Source organism: Sminthopsis crassicaudata, chromosome 4 (assembly GCF_048593235.1).
Source record: "Sminthopsis crassicaudata isolate SCR6 chromosome 4, ASM4859323v1, whole genome shotgun sequence".
In the NCBI taxonomy this organism is placed as follows: Eukaryota; Metazoa; Chordata; class Mammalia; order Dasyuromorphia; family Dasyuridae; genus Sminthopsis; species Sminthopsis crassicaudata.
The window spans coordinates 174,998,914-175,014,730 of NC_133620.1; the positions used below are offsets into that span (position 1 = coordinate 174,998,914).

A 15,817-nucleotide genomic window follows, 5' to 3' on the forward strand; every position below is an offset into this window, starting at 1 on the left:
GCTCTCCACATCCCTCCACTCCCATTTAAGTCACAAATGGAAATGTTGGTCTTGATTTGAGCATTAAAAAAACATACTTTTTGGCAAACTTCAATGTAGTGCCAGCTAAATTCCTAACAGGAGAAAGAGAAGTTGTTAGCACTTAGTAGACTGTTGGATCTTGGTATTGTCTTATTCTCTCATTGACATCCTCAGTTTAGGGCCTGAATTCTGAATTACACTGATTCTCTCTCCTCCTTCCAATTTTTATTTCTTAGTGCTACAAGAATAATTAATCCCAAGCACATAGATGGTTACAACATTCCTTTGCTCACAAATCTTCAGGGGCTATTTTGATAAGTCTATCCTATAAAAGTTAAACACCTTTTTCTATGTCATTCAGAGCTCTCCAGAACCTTGCATGACCTTTATTAACAATATGCTGCCAGCCAAACTGTCCAACTCTCTGTCCCTCTAAAACAATACCACCATGTTTTCATACTTCTGTGTCCTTGTTTGGCAAAAAAAAAAATTTCTTGTGACTGAACTGACATCTCTCTCTCGCCTCTGTTCAATAACTAATCATCCTGTAAAACCCAATTCAAACTCTTCTAGGCAAACTTCCCTAATCCCACCATTTCACAACAATCTTTCATAAAACCTAACTTAGCTTTTTGTTTTGGCATGTTTAAGTACTTATTAAGTGATTGATCTTCAATGTATTTATCATGTTCTATGGTATATTGTGGCTATCTGGGTAAAGGTTTTTATGTATTTATCATATATTATTTAGCAACAAGAAATCCTATGGGAGAAAAAGAAGGCAACATAAGCTGATGGGTCACCACTCCTGCCATCTCTTCTTGAGTCCAGGAGGAACCAAGCCAAGATCTGGAGTTTCAAAAGCCAAGTACAATGTCCATTAAAATCATTATTCTGTTTTCAGTGCAATCTCCTTAGCCACCATGCAGAACCCCTGCTACCACCAACACTAAGAGCTACAACCCATGCCTCCAAACTACCTGCAGCAGCAGTTGAGGGCCAGAATAAGATGATTCCCAATACTGAAGTCTCTGATACTATCACAGTTCAATGTCAGAAATGGATATGCTTTTAGAAAATGAAAAAAAAATTTATTGTGTATACCCTTTGATCCAGCTGTGTTACTATTGGGCTTTGACTTATATCCCAACAAGATCTTAAAGAAGGGAAAGGGATCCACATGTGAAAAAATGTATGTGGCAGCCCTTCTTGTAGTGGCTAGAAATTGGAAACTGGGTGGATGCCCATCAGTTGGAGAATGGCTGAATAAGTTATGGTATATGAATGTTATAGAATATTATTGTTCTGTAAGAAATGACCAGCAAGATGATTTCAGAAATTTGGAACACAAGGTTTTGCAAGGATCAATGTTGAAAAATTATCCATATATATGTTTTGAAAATAAAAAGCTGTAATAAAAATAATTTAAAAATTTAAAACTCATTACCTGCTTTGCCATTAAACCTGCAGATGAAACCTGTGTTTTGTCTATCTTGCTGATTTTTAATATTTGAGAAAAAAAATGAAAATATCAATAAATATTACCAAAGTATTTAACACTGCTGATTGGGATGCCCCAAAAAAAGTCAGTTTTTGGTGTTGAATTTTAAAAGTAAATAGATACTATGGAAATGGGGCTAATTTTCTGATGACTTTGCTATTCAAAATCACAAAAGCAAATCAAAGGGCTGATATGTAGCACAGTGGATAGAGCATCAGTCCTGAAGTCAGGAGGACTTGAGTTCAAATCTGGCCTCAAGACACTTCAACTTCCTAGTTGTGTGATCCTGGGCAAGTCACTTAACCCCAATTGCCTCAGCAAAAAATAAATAAAAAATAAAAATTAAATTAAATCAAGATTCCTGATGAGAAAGCCTGATAGTCTCCACTACTCCTGTCGTGCTGTGATTTGGAAATTTAAAATGTCCAGTTCTTAGGGAGCCAGCTAGCTCAGAGACTTTACAGAAACAAGACTGTACACAGAACAGCAGGAGTTCAGCTGCCCAACAACTTCAAGGTTTTGGTAAAAATTTTTGTGGTTTTTTTTTTTTACACTTCTGTGTACTGTTCTTGGAGTTCAAAAACTCTAGGGGAAAGGAAGGCTGAGGAGTCAGTGGACAGCAATCTAAGCCATATTATCTACCCAGATACCCAAAGCTCTAAGTTGCTGGGCCCTGAATTTCTGAGCCAGTGCTTGGCTATGTCAACTCCAGGTCCTAAACATGAAGGTAGTCACTTTGCTATTCTCTCAGTAATCTACAAGTCCCAAATCTGAGAGTACGAGTACCTTGTCATCAGAGCTCTGGCCAGGAGAATGGATGGTCAAATAGTTTAAAAATTTAGATTCAACTCCAGGTGGGGAAGAGTTTATTCTGTGTTCAGCACAAAGACTTAGAAAAGCTTCATACCAACAGAACTCAAATAACAGACCTCTGCAAATTTATGAAGTTATCCAAATAGGTCAGGTGGGCACAACTTCTCTGTGGCCCCTTATTTGAACTTGTGAATTTAATTGTAAGTAGAGATTTATGGACAACTATAGATGGCATAGTATATAGAGCCAGGCCTGAAGTCAGGAAGAACTAAATTCAAATCCAGCCTCACACACTTACTAGTTCTGTGACCTTGTAGAGTTTGCTTCAATTTCCTTATCTATAAAATAATATGGAAAAGGAAATGGTAAACCACTTCAGTATGTCTGCCAAGAAAGCCCCAAATGAGATCAGAAGGAGTGAGACACAACTGAAAAACAACTGCACACAAAAAATTAGATTTAGTTGGGGGAGGGGGTGGTGGATTTCTGGGCTCTTAGTAGAGATTTTGAGTTCTAGCCTTACCTAAAACCATTTCCCTTCCATGGACCTCAGTTTCCTTATAAATGAAATGAAAGTTATACTAGATGATCTTTGACACTCTTTCTGGATTCAACATTGTATGATTTAATTATTCTCCATCAGATTTGGAGTCAGTTCTGAGAGAAAAGAAAACAGGGAAGTTGGGTGGAGGGAGGAGTGGTTTGTGTGGAAAAATACTGAAGCAAAAATTGGAAACATTTATCTCCTCCCTTCCTTCCTGGCAGACTACTTTTCAATAAAATCTACAAAATCAAAAGAATCAACAAAAATGGCAAAAAAATGAAATCAGAAAAAAAAAGCAGAAAAGAAAAGTAACATAGGGAGACAAAATGATCTTTCTTTGCTAACAAACTTCTAAAACATATTCTTCAACCCCTCTCAAAATTATAATGTAAAAAAAAAAGATGCCATAGTCAAATTTACCTCATTATGCGTCCTAATGTTTTTGATAATAAGTTAGTCTTATAAAGCAAAAGGCTTCTTACAAATCAGGCATTCTAAGTCAGAAGTGTCAAAACAAAAAAAGGCTCAAAAAGTGTTTTTAATTTGAATCTGAAACATTAGAATATAACTGGGAAATGTTTAACAAAAATCAATAAAAACACACTACATAATACTGTTAATTTTTTATTTTCTAGGTCAATATGCAGTTCACAGGGATCCCTTTCCATTTAAATTCCTCAGTACTGTTCTAAATGAACCCCTCATGTGAAGCAAGGAAGTGCATGAGGGTTCTTTCTACATAAAGATATACATATAGAAACCAGGAATTTAGACAAGAGCACACTTGTGTTTGGAGTTTGGAGTTTTGGTTGTTTTTAAGTAAATTTCTGGCTGCCAGATTACTCTGATTCTCTAAGCATTCAGGATCCTAGTTCTTACTAAACACACATTAATATACGGTATTATTTTAATGCATAACTAAGTCTCAAACAATATCTATCACTTTATTTCAGGGACCTACTTTCAGGAATGCACTCAACATAAGCTGCCTTCCTTGGTATAGTGGGGTGTTTTGTTTTGTTCATGTTTTGTTCAAACATGGCTAGGCAAATACTATTTTTTTTTTGCTTTAGTGTTTGCTTTACTCACGGAAATGACCTCAATAATAAAAAACTTCAGATTGTGATTTAAAACATATTTTGGTAGAAGACCAAAGGAGATACCTTTTGCAGGTGGAGAATTTGACAAAACATTCACTTATTCAAACACTATCAGAAACATGGTCTGGAAAAGAGGAGGTAAAACAAAAAGAGTGGTGCTATTTTTAATCCCATTCATAATGCAGATGTGGGAAGAAAGGATATCAACTTGTGTTAAGTGGCAGAAGAGTTATTGAAGCAGCATTTCAAGCTTATGTGATCAAAGAGACAAGAATTCATTCTGATGATAAAATAATAAGGCATAATGGTTAAAGAAATGTGCCTTAGCGTCAGTAAATTCTAACTCTGCTATATACTACTTATGTGACCCTAGATAAATAATTTATTTTCTTGGTGTTCTCAGTTAATTTTCTATGATTATACATTGCAGAGTACATGCTGCTCTATAGGGGAAGGGGGAGGGGGAGTTTTCTCCATATTAAAAAATTGCATTTTGTAGTAAAACTTGGATGGAAAGTTGCTAGTGGCTCTTCTATTGGACCACTGACTTCCTCCAGTTACTTGAGCTCTTCAGGAAGCACGCTAAATTTGATGACTTCGGTGCCAAATTGGAGGGGAGGTACGTCCAGGAGAGCACCAGGCAGCCATCACTGAGGGCGTGTCCTTTGCTCTGCCCTCTCTCACTTAAATCCCATTCACTTGCAAGTCATGGCATCACCTTCCTGATGTCACGGTCCTCTTTGGGAAGGACAAGCAACAACATAGGAAAGCCAAATACATTATCTTCCCTGACTTTGCCTTTTCCTTTTCAGACTAGTCCTACAAGGGACTATGTCTACAAGACAGAATCAGATAGTAGATGGGCTATAATACTTATGCTGAACTTCTAACTACTAACTCTTAAATACAATAGATAAAATCAGTTATTTCCCTTCACACTTTCCATTCTCTAAAGTGACAAATGCTATGGGCAATTTCTGACTTTTCATTGTCCTTTAATCCATACACCATTACAGTCAATCCCTGAACAATTTTACTATTATTCTTCACAACCTTTTCCCAAAATTTGCCTTTCCTTTTTAATTCATTTTTAAAATTGATAAAGTGTCTACTCTGTATTTGATGCTGGTAATGAAGAACACAATCTAATTAGAAAGCAGACATTATATAAAATAATGGAGAAAATGTAAAGGAGACCTAGGCAAAGAGCTATAAGAAATTTAAGAAAGAAAAGGGAATGCTTGTCTAGTGGTGGAGTAAGAAAAGTTGTCAGAAAAAGCTTCATGAAGAAGCAGTTAAATTGGAGCTTAAAGAGATTTCAATGGATGAAAATGGGAGTTTTCTGCACGAATAGGAAAAGGAATGGACAAAGTAATGGAAATCGACATTCCCTTATCTGACTATAATCTCCTATGATTCCTCTTACCCCTTTGCCTTAATTCTCTAAAACCTCTTCTTTGTCCTCATCAAAACTTCCAATCCTTCCACCACCATCCCAGTACTTTCATAAATCATTTCACTTTGCTTCTTCTTCAATATAAATCCAATAATGTCACTTCAACTCTACACTGAGTCACATGTTCCCTTTGTACTATTGCTGCACTTTTCTGATGACAAAATCTCAGTCCTAAATTACTTCCACCATCTTATTTGTTCTTATTTGCAAGACACTGGACAGATAGAAAAATTCTCAACACTATACGACCAGATACATTACAAATTCACGTTATACAACTTCATCTGGGTCTTCACTGCAGCAAGGTAGTCCTTTTATTTCTCTCTAAATGATTCTTTAATCTCTCTTTCCATGGAAGATATTTTGGATCTTATATTCCATATCTTTCATCCCCTTACTTTGCTGAGAGAATTGAGACCATTTGTCATAAAATTCCTTCTCCTGTTCTCTTCCTACTTTTCTTTTCCTTCATTCTCTAATAAAAGAGGTGGTTTTTCAAGTGTTCCATAAACAGGGAAATGGATAGAATACATTATAGTATTGGTTATTGTTCTTCATTCTCGAAGAGGCCCAAAATGACATCATTATATAGAGTATGTCAGACTGTGGCTGATCTGATCAGACCAACATGAGCTCGGATTGGGTATAAATATAGTTCATGTGAACATTTGGAATGGATTCTCCAATTTTGCACATCTGGAGTTTCTTTTTCAGCCACTTCAGTCCTGCTTTATTTAAAGAACATTCAAACTCTACTGCAGAGAGTTCACCTCTGTTAGGCTGGCCACATTATTCAAATGCCAAATGTATACATACCAAAAAGATTATTTTATGTAGAATACACACAGGGCAAAAGCACTCACATGGTGATACAAGTGATACAAAGACACTCAAAGTCTCTCTTAAGAACTCTGAAATTGATTGGAAGCACTGGCACAGCACCACCCAGCATGGTGTGCCTTCATCAAAGGTGCTGTGCTCTATTAGCAAAGCAGAGTGAACAAGCTCAAAAGAAGCAATATGGTATATGAAGCAATGTGGTATATGAATGTACTGAAACACTATTGTATCATAAGAAATGCAAAGAATAGTTTCAGAAAAACTTGGGAACATGTGTATGAATCTATACAGAGAAAGTAAGGAGAAGCAAAATTTATACAGTAACAACACTAGAAAAACAAACTAGTTTTTAAGACTTAAGAATTCGAATCAATTGAATGATCAATTATGATTTCCAAGAAACCAGTGATAAAGAATGTTTCGGTCAAAGAAGTCAAGGAATAACAATGCTGAATGTGATTTTTTTTTTTTTTTTTGACATGGCCAATGAGGGAAATTGTTTTGCTTGACTATTCATAATTTGTTACAAAGGGTTTGTTTTTCTTTCTTTTTCAATCGGGGAGGATGTAGACAGAGCAAAAAAGTGATTTTTATTAGTTTAAAAAATTAATTATTTCCATCCAAAAAAGTGAATTGTAATCAATTAATAATAATAATGATAATTAATAATAATTAATAATCAAAAATTTTAATAAATAAATTTCAGTGTGAGCATTTATACCTTGGAAATCAGCAAACATTGGAAATCAGAGCTTGATTTATTTTTTATAGATTCTCTAAATTTGACAAAGAAGAAATTCTTAATAATGTAGATTAAACTTAAAAAAATAAGGTAGCCCTTTTTGCCAAGGCCAAGCCCTACTTGTGCACTTGATCCTAAACTCTATTTTCTCCAAGAGACTACATCCTCAATCACACTCTTCTCTCTAGAATCATCTCTTCCCATCAAATGGGAGAAAACAGAACAAAACCTTCACACTCCCTGCATCCATTTCCTGTCCCTGTATTCAGTCTTCAATCCTTTGCAATCTTGTCACTTTTAATTGAAAATGCATTTTTTCAAAGATATAATTATGTTGCTAAATGTGATAGTTGTTTATTAACCCTCATCTTTCTCAACCTACCTCTCACGCTGACCATCACTAGTGTCATTAAGGATGTGACAGAAGTTACTATTCAGGGCTGAAGAGGCTATTTGGAGATGCAGTATTGTTAAAGAGAGAGCCAGGTGTTAGAGATAACAGACTGAAGAGGTAGGGGGGGAAAAAGAGGTCTACGATAAAGAGAAATTTGTTTACTATAAAACAGGAATTATAAAGGATAATTAGAACTGGAACTAGACTTGAAGGATGAGAGAGTTGAGGGAGATGGTGTTGAAAGAGTTTAGGAACCATTTTCTTTTAATAGCTAGTAACTGCAAATTTCAAACAGGGAAAGACTAATAGAGATCAGAGAATTACCTGCATGCAGAAGAATTAAACAAGTCAGAGCTAATGAGATTACTGAAGGAGAGTACAGAGAGAGCAGAGTAGAGGGGTTAGGTCAGTCTTAGGGAACATTCAGCAAAGGAGACTGAGAAAACTGAGACAGGAGAAGACAAACCAGGAGCCTATTATTGTGAAAATTCAAGAGATAACAGCAGGAGCTTAATGGAAGGGAAAATAAGTACATTGAGAATACAAAATAAAATAAAAGGTGATTAGGGAAGAACTCTAGCAGTCAGAGAAAGGGTCTTTCAGATAGGAGGTGAAGGAGTAAATTATATGCATGGGGGCAATCAGTGAGAGGACACAGCAATGAAACACTATGTAAGGAGCAGAGTGGGGCTAACAAACTAACAAGGAGAAGATGGCAATGGCAAATTAGTGTGAAACGAGGTAGAAGAATATAAGGCAATATTTCTATGAGAAATAAGAGGTGGGAGATATTACTGGGGAGTAGGGAAGAGAGAAGGAAGGAGTGTGTGGGAAGGCTTCTTGGGAAAAAACAGCATCTGAAACTGTCCAGAAGAAAAAGAAGGGTTTAAATGGATGGAAATGAGGGGAAGTTTTTTCTAACCATGCCAGAGTATATAAAACAGTTGATGCTGACATGATTGAAGGTGGGGTTATCTGATCCGAATAAAACTTTAGGTTCTTATACTTACTTATTTTATAGATTGAGCACTACTCTCAAAAAAATTCAGCTGGTGAAAGGGGAGAAATGGTAGTGGTAATGATACTGATAATGTACTGATATTGGAATAAAAAGATGTATAATTAGAGAGGTCCAAATCTCCTCTCTGATACTTCTTAACTGTTGTATGACCATTAAGTTAAGCAAGTTGCTTCACTTTCCCAGACTCTCATAAATTGAAATGGCTGAACAAGAAGACTTCTAAGTTTCTATTTATGTTTCTATGGTCTATGTAAAGTAAGATAAAGTTACTGATGGCAGCTGTTAACAAGCTCCACAATTCTCTATCCAGCAACTTAAGACTCATTTATAATGGCCCCTGATGTTGGTTTAATTAATTCCTCATATGGCTCTGACCAAATAATTCTATGACTACAAATATCCTCAATTTGATGGTTCTGGGACTTGTGCTCTATGGAGGCAACTTGCTACAGTGGAGGCAGGATAGGATTGTATTTGAAATTGGCTTCAAACCCTTTCTTACTAGCTCACTCTTCAAATCCTGGGCAAATCACTGAACTTTCCTCAGCATCAAATTCCTGAGGCAATGGTAGTAACCTGAAAGGTTTCTGGTGAGGAGCAAATGAGATAATTTAAGTGCTTTGCAAATCCTAAAACTCTGCATAAATCAGCTATTATTACTACCATTATCTCCAGCTCTGCAATTAACTGTGCAACCTTATTAAAAGTTGTGCATTACCTCCTTAAGTCTCAGTTTCCTCAGCAGTAAAGTGAGAGAAATGACATGGATGGCTTAATTCTGTCTGTGACTTCCTAGTTTATTACCTAAACATCTCCAAAGAAATTAATATCAGAATCATAACATATGATATGTTATAATAAAAGATAATATGACATGATGTGGATGCATGTTATTATCATGTAATATAACATAAAATTACATAATATGAAACATTATAACAATAATTCACAATCTATTATTTTAAGGCTCCTTATAATAATCTGGTGATATAGGTATTCATGTTGTAAAGACACTAATCTGAAGCTCAGAAAGAGCATAAGATTTGTCAGATGAATGAGAATTTAGCAATGCACTATTCTAAATCAGAATCTGAAGCCTGGAGACTCAGGATCACACAGCTTGTCAGAAGCAGGCTGTATTGCAAAGTGTAGAACACAAAATTACCCCACTGGAGCATCATGGTTTTTCAATCTTCTTTCATTCAAGCAATTCCCAAATGCTACACCTTCAACCACACCTCTTCTGACTAACTTCTTAAGAAGCAATTATTTCCTTTGCCCTTCATCCTAATCAAACTCGGGGGGAAAAAAAGCATAACAAAACACAACTCCTTTTCTTTTCTCTACTCCCCAAAATACACTGTCCCCTTGGGCTCACAAAAAACACAAAAGCAGCAAAGGAATTGTGGGTTTGTCTAATTGTTTAAGTTAGCTGGCCATCTTCCTCTCTCTACAAGCACTTCCTCCTAGAAACATGCAGTTTCTAATTGTTTTGCTTTCATGCTTTTATATCCAGTACCTATAATGGGTGCTTAATAAAAACATGTTGACTGAAGTGATCCTAGAATATATATCTGACTTTTAGAGACTTTTGGGAGAAGGTCTCCAAAAACCTAGTTTCTATACTAAAGAATAAATCAATATGGCATGATGTTTCATGGATATGTGCCTCAGTGATGTGCATTCTGGCCTTTGTTCTACAACTTCCTTAGTAATCCATTTTATTCTTCACACTTTATTCCAATATCCTCATTTATAGAAAAGGAAACTGAGGCTTGCTGAAAGTCAAATACTTAGTAAGTATCCAGGGTAGAGCTGAAACCAAATCCTCTAATTCCCTAACAGATATCCTTTTAAATATATTACTATCTCTTGAAAAAAACTTTCCCATTTTTCCTCCTTAAGTAAGATTCCTTCTACAGTCCTAAACTATTTAATCCAAGTCTCTCTTCAGTGGTGGTGAAAAACCTGAACTCATTATTATTCACTCCTATAATCTGTAACCTGAGATAATCTGTAACACTGGCTAAATCCTATCTTTCCTATACAGTTTAGGCAAAATCAGACTGCCCAGAAGTAAAGACCAGGAGGTATTCTGGGGATAGTCTTTGATAAGTCTAAGCCCTAGGTAACTCTTCCTTTTACCTATCCCATAGGTTTCAATTTCTCAAAAAAAGAGTTTACATTTTCTGAGCTACAGTAAGTTAGTTGGTCTCAGTGCCATGGCCCTGAAATATTTGATTCCTCCTGAATAGACAAAATCCCTTGAGTCTCATTTGTTGCTAAAATTGTGCATCCATTTCTCTAATGAGCAACTCTTGACACGTGCTACTTGATCTCTTGAACATTTTAACTTTATATATTGATGGTTTTCCTTTTGTCAGCCCTGAAGATAATGTGTTCACTGTTCCCTTGCTTAAATATGATTTTCATTACTTTATCATAACCTTAATGAGTTCGCCCCAGCTCTTCCCTTCCTGCTTTCAGAGCCCAAACAGGAAAAACCATTATTAAGCCAAGGCTGAATTCTTGTCTCTTTGATTACTAACAACAGATAATAATTTTACTCCTTGGGGACTTCAGATTCCTAGAACCTGCATAACCAGCAAGCACACCAATTTGGCCATGCCATTTTTAAAGATATTGTGAAGAATCAGAATAATAATATGTATGTACTGAAGGGCTAGGCTATGATAAAGTATTAGGCAATTCCAAATACCTAAGTTTGGTTTTTGTGGGGCTCAAAGAGAATGCAGACAGTACTGTTTTATTATTTTATTTATTTATTTATTTTAAAATAAGACACTGGATGCAAAGTAGCACTGTGACCTGATGCATGATTAAATATTCAGGAAAAACAAAGTTTTCCCAGAAATATTAACTTCCTCCCTTCTATTAGGTGCACTCTGTGAATACATGTAATTAACACCCAATCTATGCTCCATGAACAAATAATCACTACAGGTGACAGGTGTTCTTGGTAGCACACTCCTTTCAAACAGATCTTGCTTTAAAATTTTAATTTGAAAGGCAGCTAATAGTACAGTAAATAGAGCACCAGCCCTGGAGTCAGGAGGACCTGAGTTCAAATATGGTCTCAGACACTTAACATTTCCTAGCTGTGTGACCTTGGGCAAGTCACTTAACCACAATTGCCTCACCAATAAAATTTTTTAAAAATTTAATTTGGACTTTTGACACTAGTGACACCCAATTCTGTTTAAGGTAATCCTGAACTGTTCTAAGAATGTTTAAAACAAGCATAAAGTAGTACCAGAGACAAAAATATTGTCTATTTAATACCCTCCCTTATTCATTAGTTTTGTAGGTTAAGGAATCATAGAATCACAGAATTTCAGAGTTCAGAAGGAACTCAGAGGTCACTTAAACAGTATAGATGAACAGTGTCTGATCAAGTTCTCATAGTACAATATTCCCCCAAAGTGGTCATAAAACCCTTGCCCTTGCTCTGGTATTTAGACCTCTGGTGAGGGGAAACAGTTATTGGTCAATCATTAAAACCCCTTACTATGTAATTAAGCATTTAGATACCAAGACCAAAATGATAGTCTCTTGCCCTCAAGGTTACATTTTCATGAAAGAGAGTAGGCATATACAATTATAAACATTTTTATAATCTATAAAATAAATACAACCTAATTCGGGAAGGAAGAGCAGCTAAATGAAGAGGGGACACAAAAGGAAAGATTTCATGTATTCATGTCATAGTAAGTTGAATTTCAGAGAAAACAAGGCTCAAAATAGCAGAGGGAAGGCATTCCAAGCATGGGGTAAGGTACAGGGAAATGGAACGCTACATATAGAAGCAGCAATCATTTTCATATACCTGTAATTGTTAGGAAAATTCTTGTACAATCCAGCAGGAATCATCCTCTCTTCAACTTACACTCCTTAACCATTGTTCTTTCCTTTAGACTGAGAAAAACTGAATTTGTTTCTTTTGTTGTAATGGTTCAGCCATTTCAGTTGCATTTGATAACTTCTTGACTCCATTTGGAGTTTCCTTGGTAAATATGGTGCAGTGGTTTGCCATTTTCTTCTCTAGAATTTATACATGAGGAGATTGAGGCAAACTGGGTTAATGACTTGCCCAGGGCCATACAGTTAGTATCTCTTCTTGATTAAACTTAGGTCTTCCTGACTCTGGGCCTGGCATTCTATCTATTGCCCCACCTAGTTGGCCCTTGTTTCTTTTAGATGCTTATTAATTTGAGGAAAATATTTTCAGAGCTGAAAAATTGATTTTGGAATAGGAAGAAGTTAAGACCCATGACCCATGACTACAAGGAACTCTTGTCAAGGAAGAACTTGGTTCTAATAATGCATTTGAGAGCCAGTACTTTAAAGTTTGTATAATGCTTTACAAGTGTTAGTTGCTAAATATGATCTATATAATTCTGTGAAGTAGGTGCTATTATTATTCTTATTTTACAGATGAAGAAACAGGTAAGTGACTTGAGCATTAATACCTAGGCCCCAAAGTGATACAGGGAATAAAGTAGATGCTTAGAAAATTTTAATTGATTTAAAAATGAAAGGGATAGCAAATACAGTGAGACAGAATTAAGATCCAAAGGAAAAGCAGAGGGAAATAAATTCCTACCAAGAGGTATTTTTTAAATCAAATGTGTGGAAAAAGAATGTAATAAATTTGGCTAGAAGTTAGAAGAAATCATCTGGTGAGGGTTATAATAACAGCAAGCTCAGTGAGTCAAAAGTGTGTGTGTGTGTGTGTGTGTGTGTGTGTGTGTGTGTGTGTGTGTGTGTGTGTGTAGAATATAATTCAATTTTAAGCTGCAAAAATATATGTATTGGGTCCAGATTAGACCAATCACCAGTCAGACTGATGTCCTTAGTAGCTAGATGGGCAAAGAACCTGAACTACTGGAAGCCTAGTTACTCCCATAGGCAAGCAGGAAGAGCTCAGATAGGATTGTAAGTGGACTTTATTTTGATTAAGCCTTTTGTTCAAATGGACCTTTATCATAGCCCCACTTCAGGCATTGGTCTCTGGAAAAATTCTTAGCTTGCATTGAACAAAATCATCATAACCCCACTACAGAAACCCAAGTTATATCAATCTTCTAAAATTATATTTCCCCTGTAAAAGAACCTAACTGTACCTCACTAGCTCACCCTTTTTAGGGTGCTACATCCCTTTTAGGATTAGCCTGCCAGTCAATGATGTAACCCCCAACCCCCAACTTGCCACTCCTTAACCCCATCTTCCCTCTTACAGATGTCTTCCCCTTGTTAAATGCTAAAATTCCTTTTCTTTGCTAAAACCCTCATAGATTTAGCCCACTTTTAGCAGCATAATAAAATCTTTACCCTTTAATTTGAAGAAATTCTAAGCCTACAGATTCTTTAGAGATAACTTCTGACACCTGCCTGTAATCCTACTATCTACTTTTGGGGTCTAATGCCCCAACCCCCAAAAAGATGTACAGGTCAGTTCAAAGAGTCTAGCTTGAGGGTTAAAATGTAGTCAAGATATTCTTCAAAGATATAGAATACAGTTTAAAATATCTTTACCAATAAGCAATTAAAAGAGCCAAAAAGATTATAAAATGCAATGATGATCCCCTTTTCAGCAGAAACCCCACAGGTACATGGGGCCCACAGAAAATCAGCATAACTTGTATTACAACATCCCAAGCTGAATTCCTCTCACATTTTAGAGGGAGACTGATCTGCGTGGGATAATAAGATTGCTCCCAAAACCAAGATTCCATGATTCTAAATAAACATTTTCCTTTCTTTTAATACCATAAGGATTTTTTAAATTACGCTCACAGAATAATTTTAAATTACATGAGACTAAAATTATACTTTAAATAAGCTAGGAAATCAGATCAGTTTTTCAGGTTCATCGATTTTGGGTAAGATGGGGCATTAAGAGACTATGGAGAATATTCAATTTTCTTCCTCATTTTGCAGATTAGCAAAAGGAGATCCAGACAGACTTAAGTCACTTGCCAAAAGTTACACAGTTTATAAACAATAGACCTGGAATTGAACCTAGGATCTCCAATTCCAAATCCAGCTGGCATTTAAAAATTATTTGAATTGTTTAGGACAAGCTCATCATAGTTAAGGTAGGAAAAGTCATTATATATCCATTCCATTCATTTTCCCTCTCTCTTACCCATTTAAGAAGCTGGTGTCCTCTTTAGACCCTCAAACTGGTCTCACATTTTCAAGAGGAAAAATCTGGCCACAAGAAAGAATCTCATACATTATTTCATTTTGAAGTGTAAATAGATGACTAAAACTTAAGACCTTAACTTCTAGTTGAGGTATCTACATCCAAAAAGGGTCAGAGCCTTAAGCCTAATCACTAAATGCAGAACTTCAGTCCTGTGTGAACTTGAGGGAGACTAAAGCTGGGCAGAATTCTTCCTAAGGTTCCTGAAATCATGCAATATAAGTGGTTATCTATTCTATCTTCTTTTCAGACCAGTCTGCTGAGGCATGATTATAAATATGGTTCAAAATCATATCTTAGCATCAGATCAAATACCTTTAACTTCTTGGTGACCCAGGCAACTCTCTAAGACTTAGATATATGGCACAGTAGATAAAGTGCTGGGAGTGGAATCAAGAAAATCTGAGTTCACATCCTACTTCAACTGTGTGATCCTGGAAAAATCACTGAACCAAACTCAGCCTCAATTTTCTCATCTGAAAAACAAGGAAGTAGTAGGATTCAATGCCCTTCTAAGGTCACTTCCAGATCTAAATCTGTTCTCTATCATTTTATAAATCCTAAAATAATTTTCATACCAGAAGTATTACATGTTAGGAAATCGTGGGTTTGAACCAAAAGGGAAAAAAACTGATTAAAAAGTTATCTGGGAAAGTCAATAAAATATCTGTTGGTGCATAAGAAATATTGTCATGCATTAGATCACATTGATACAAGTCTCTCTCTGATGACTGATTGATAGCGATTTTTCTTTGACTTCTTCAAAGACCTAATTCAACATTATTGTAATATAAGAAATAACAAAGTAGGCTGATTTCAGAAAAGCCTGGAAAGACTCACATGAATGGATGCTAGATGAAGTGCATAAAACTAGAGAACATTGTACACAACAGCAAGATTATGTGATGATCAACTTAGGGACTTGGCTCTTCTCAACAAGGGGATGCTTCAAGGCAATTCCAATAAACTTGGTATGGAAAATGCCAATCACATCCAGAAAGTGAGCTATAGAAACTGAATGTGGTTCAAAACATAGTATTTTCTTCTTTTTGTTCTTTTGTTTTCTTTCTTGTGGTCTGATTTTTCTTGTACAACAAGATTATGAAAATATATTTAAAAGGATTGCACATATTTAATCTATATCACATTGCTTGCT

General features: G+C 35.8%; 1 protein-coding gene across 21 annotated transcripts in view; it reads right to left on the reverse strand.

Annotated features, from left to right (window-relative positions):
- TPD52L1 (TPD52 like 1) overlaps nucleotides 1–15,817 on the reverse strand; it is a 139,875-nt gene that overhangs the window by 104,160 nt on the left and 19,898 nt on the right. For 4 of the 21 annotated variants that reach the window (XR_012489207.1, XM_074309945.1, XM_074309941.1 and 1 more), the window contains exon 2: nucleotides 15,081–15,137. The exons of the other annotated variants lie outside the window; for them this stretch is intronic. The gene's annotated coding sequence lies outside the window, so the exon portion shown is untranslated. The remainder of the gene's footprint in view (nucleotides 1–15,080; nucleotides 15,138–15,817) is intronic. 21 annotated transcript variants of the gene reach the window in all.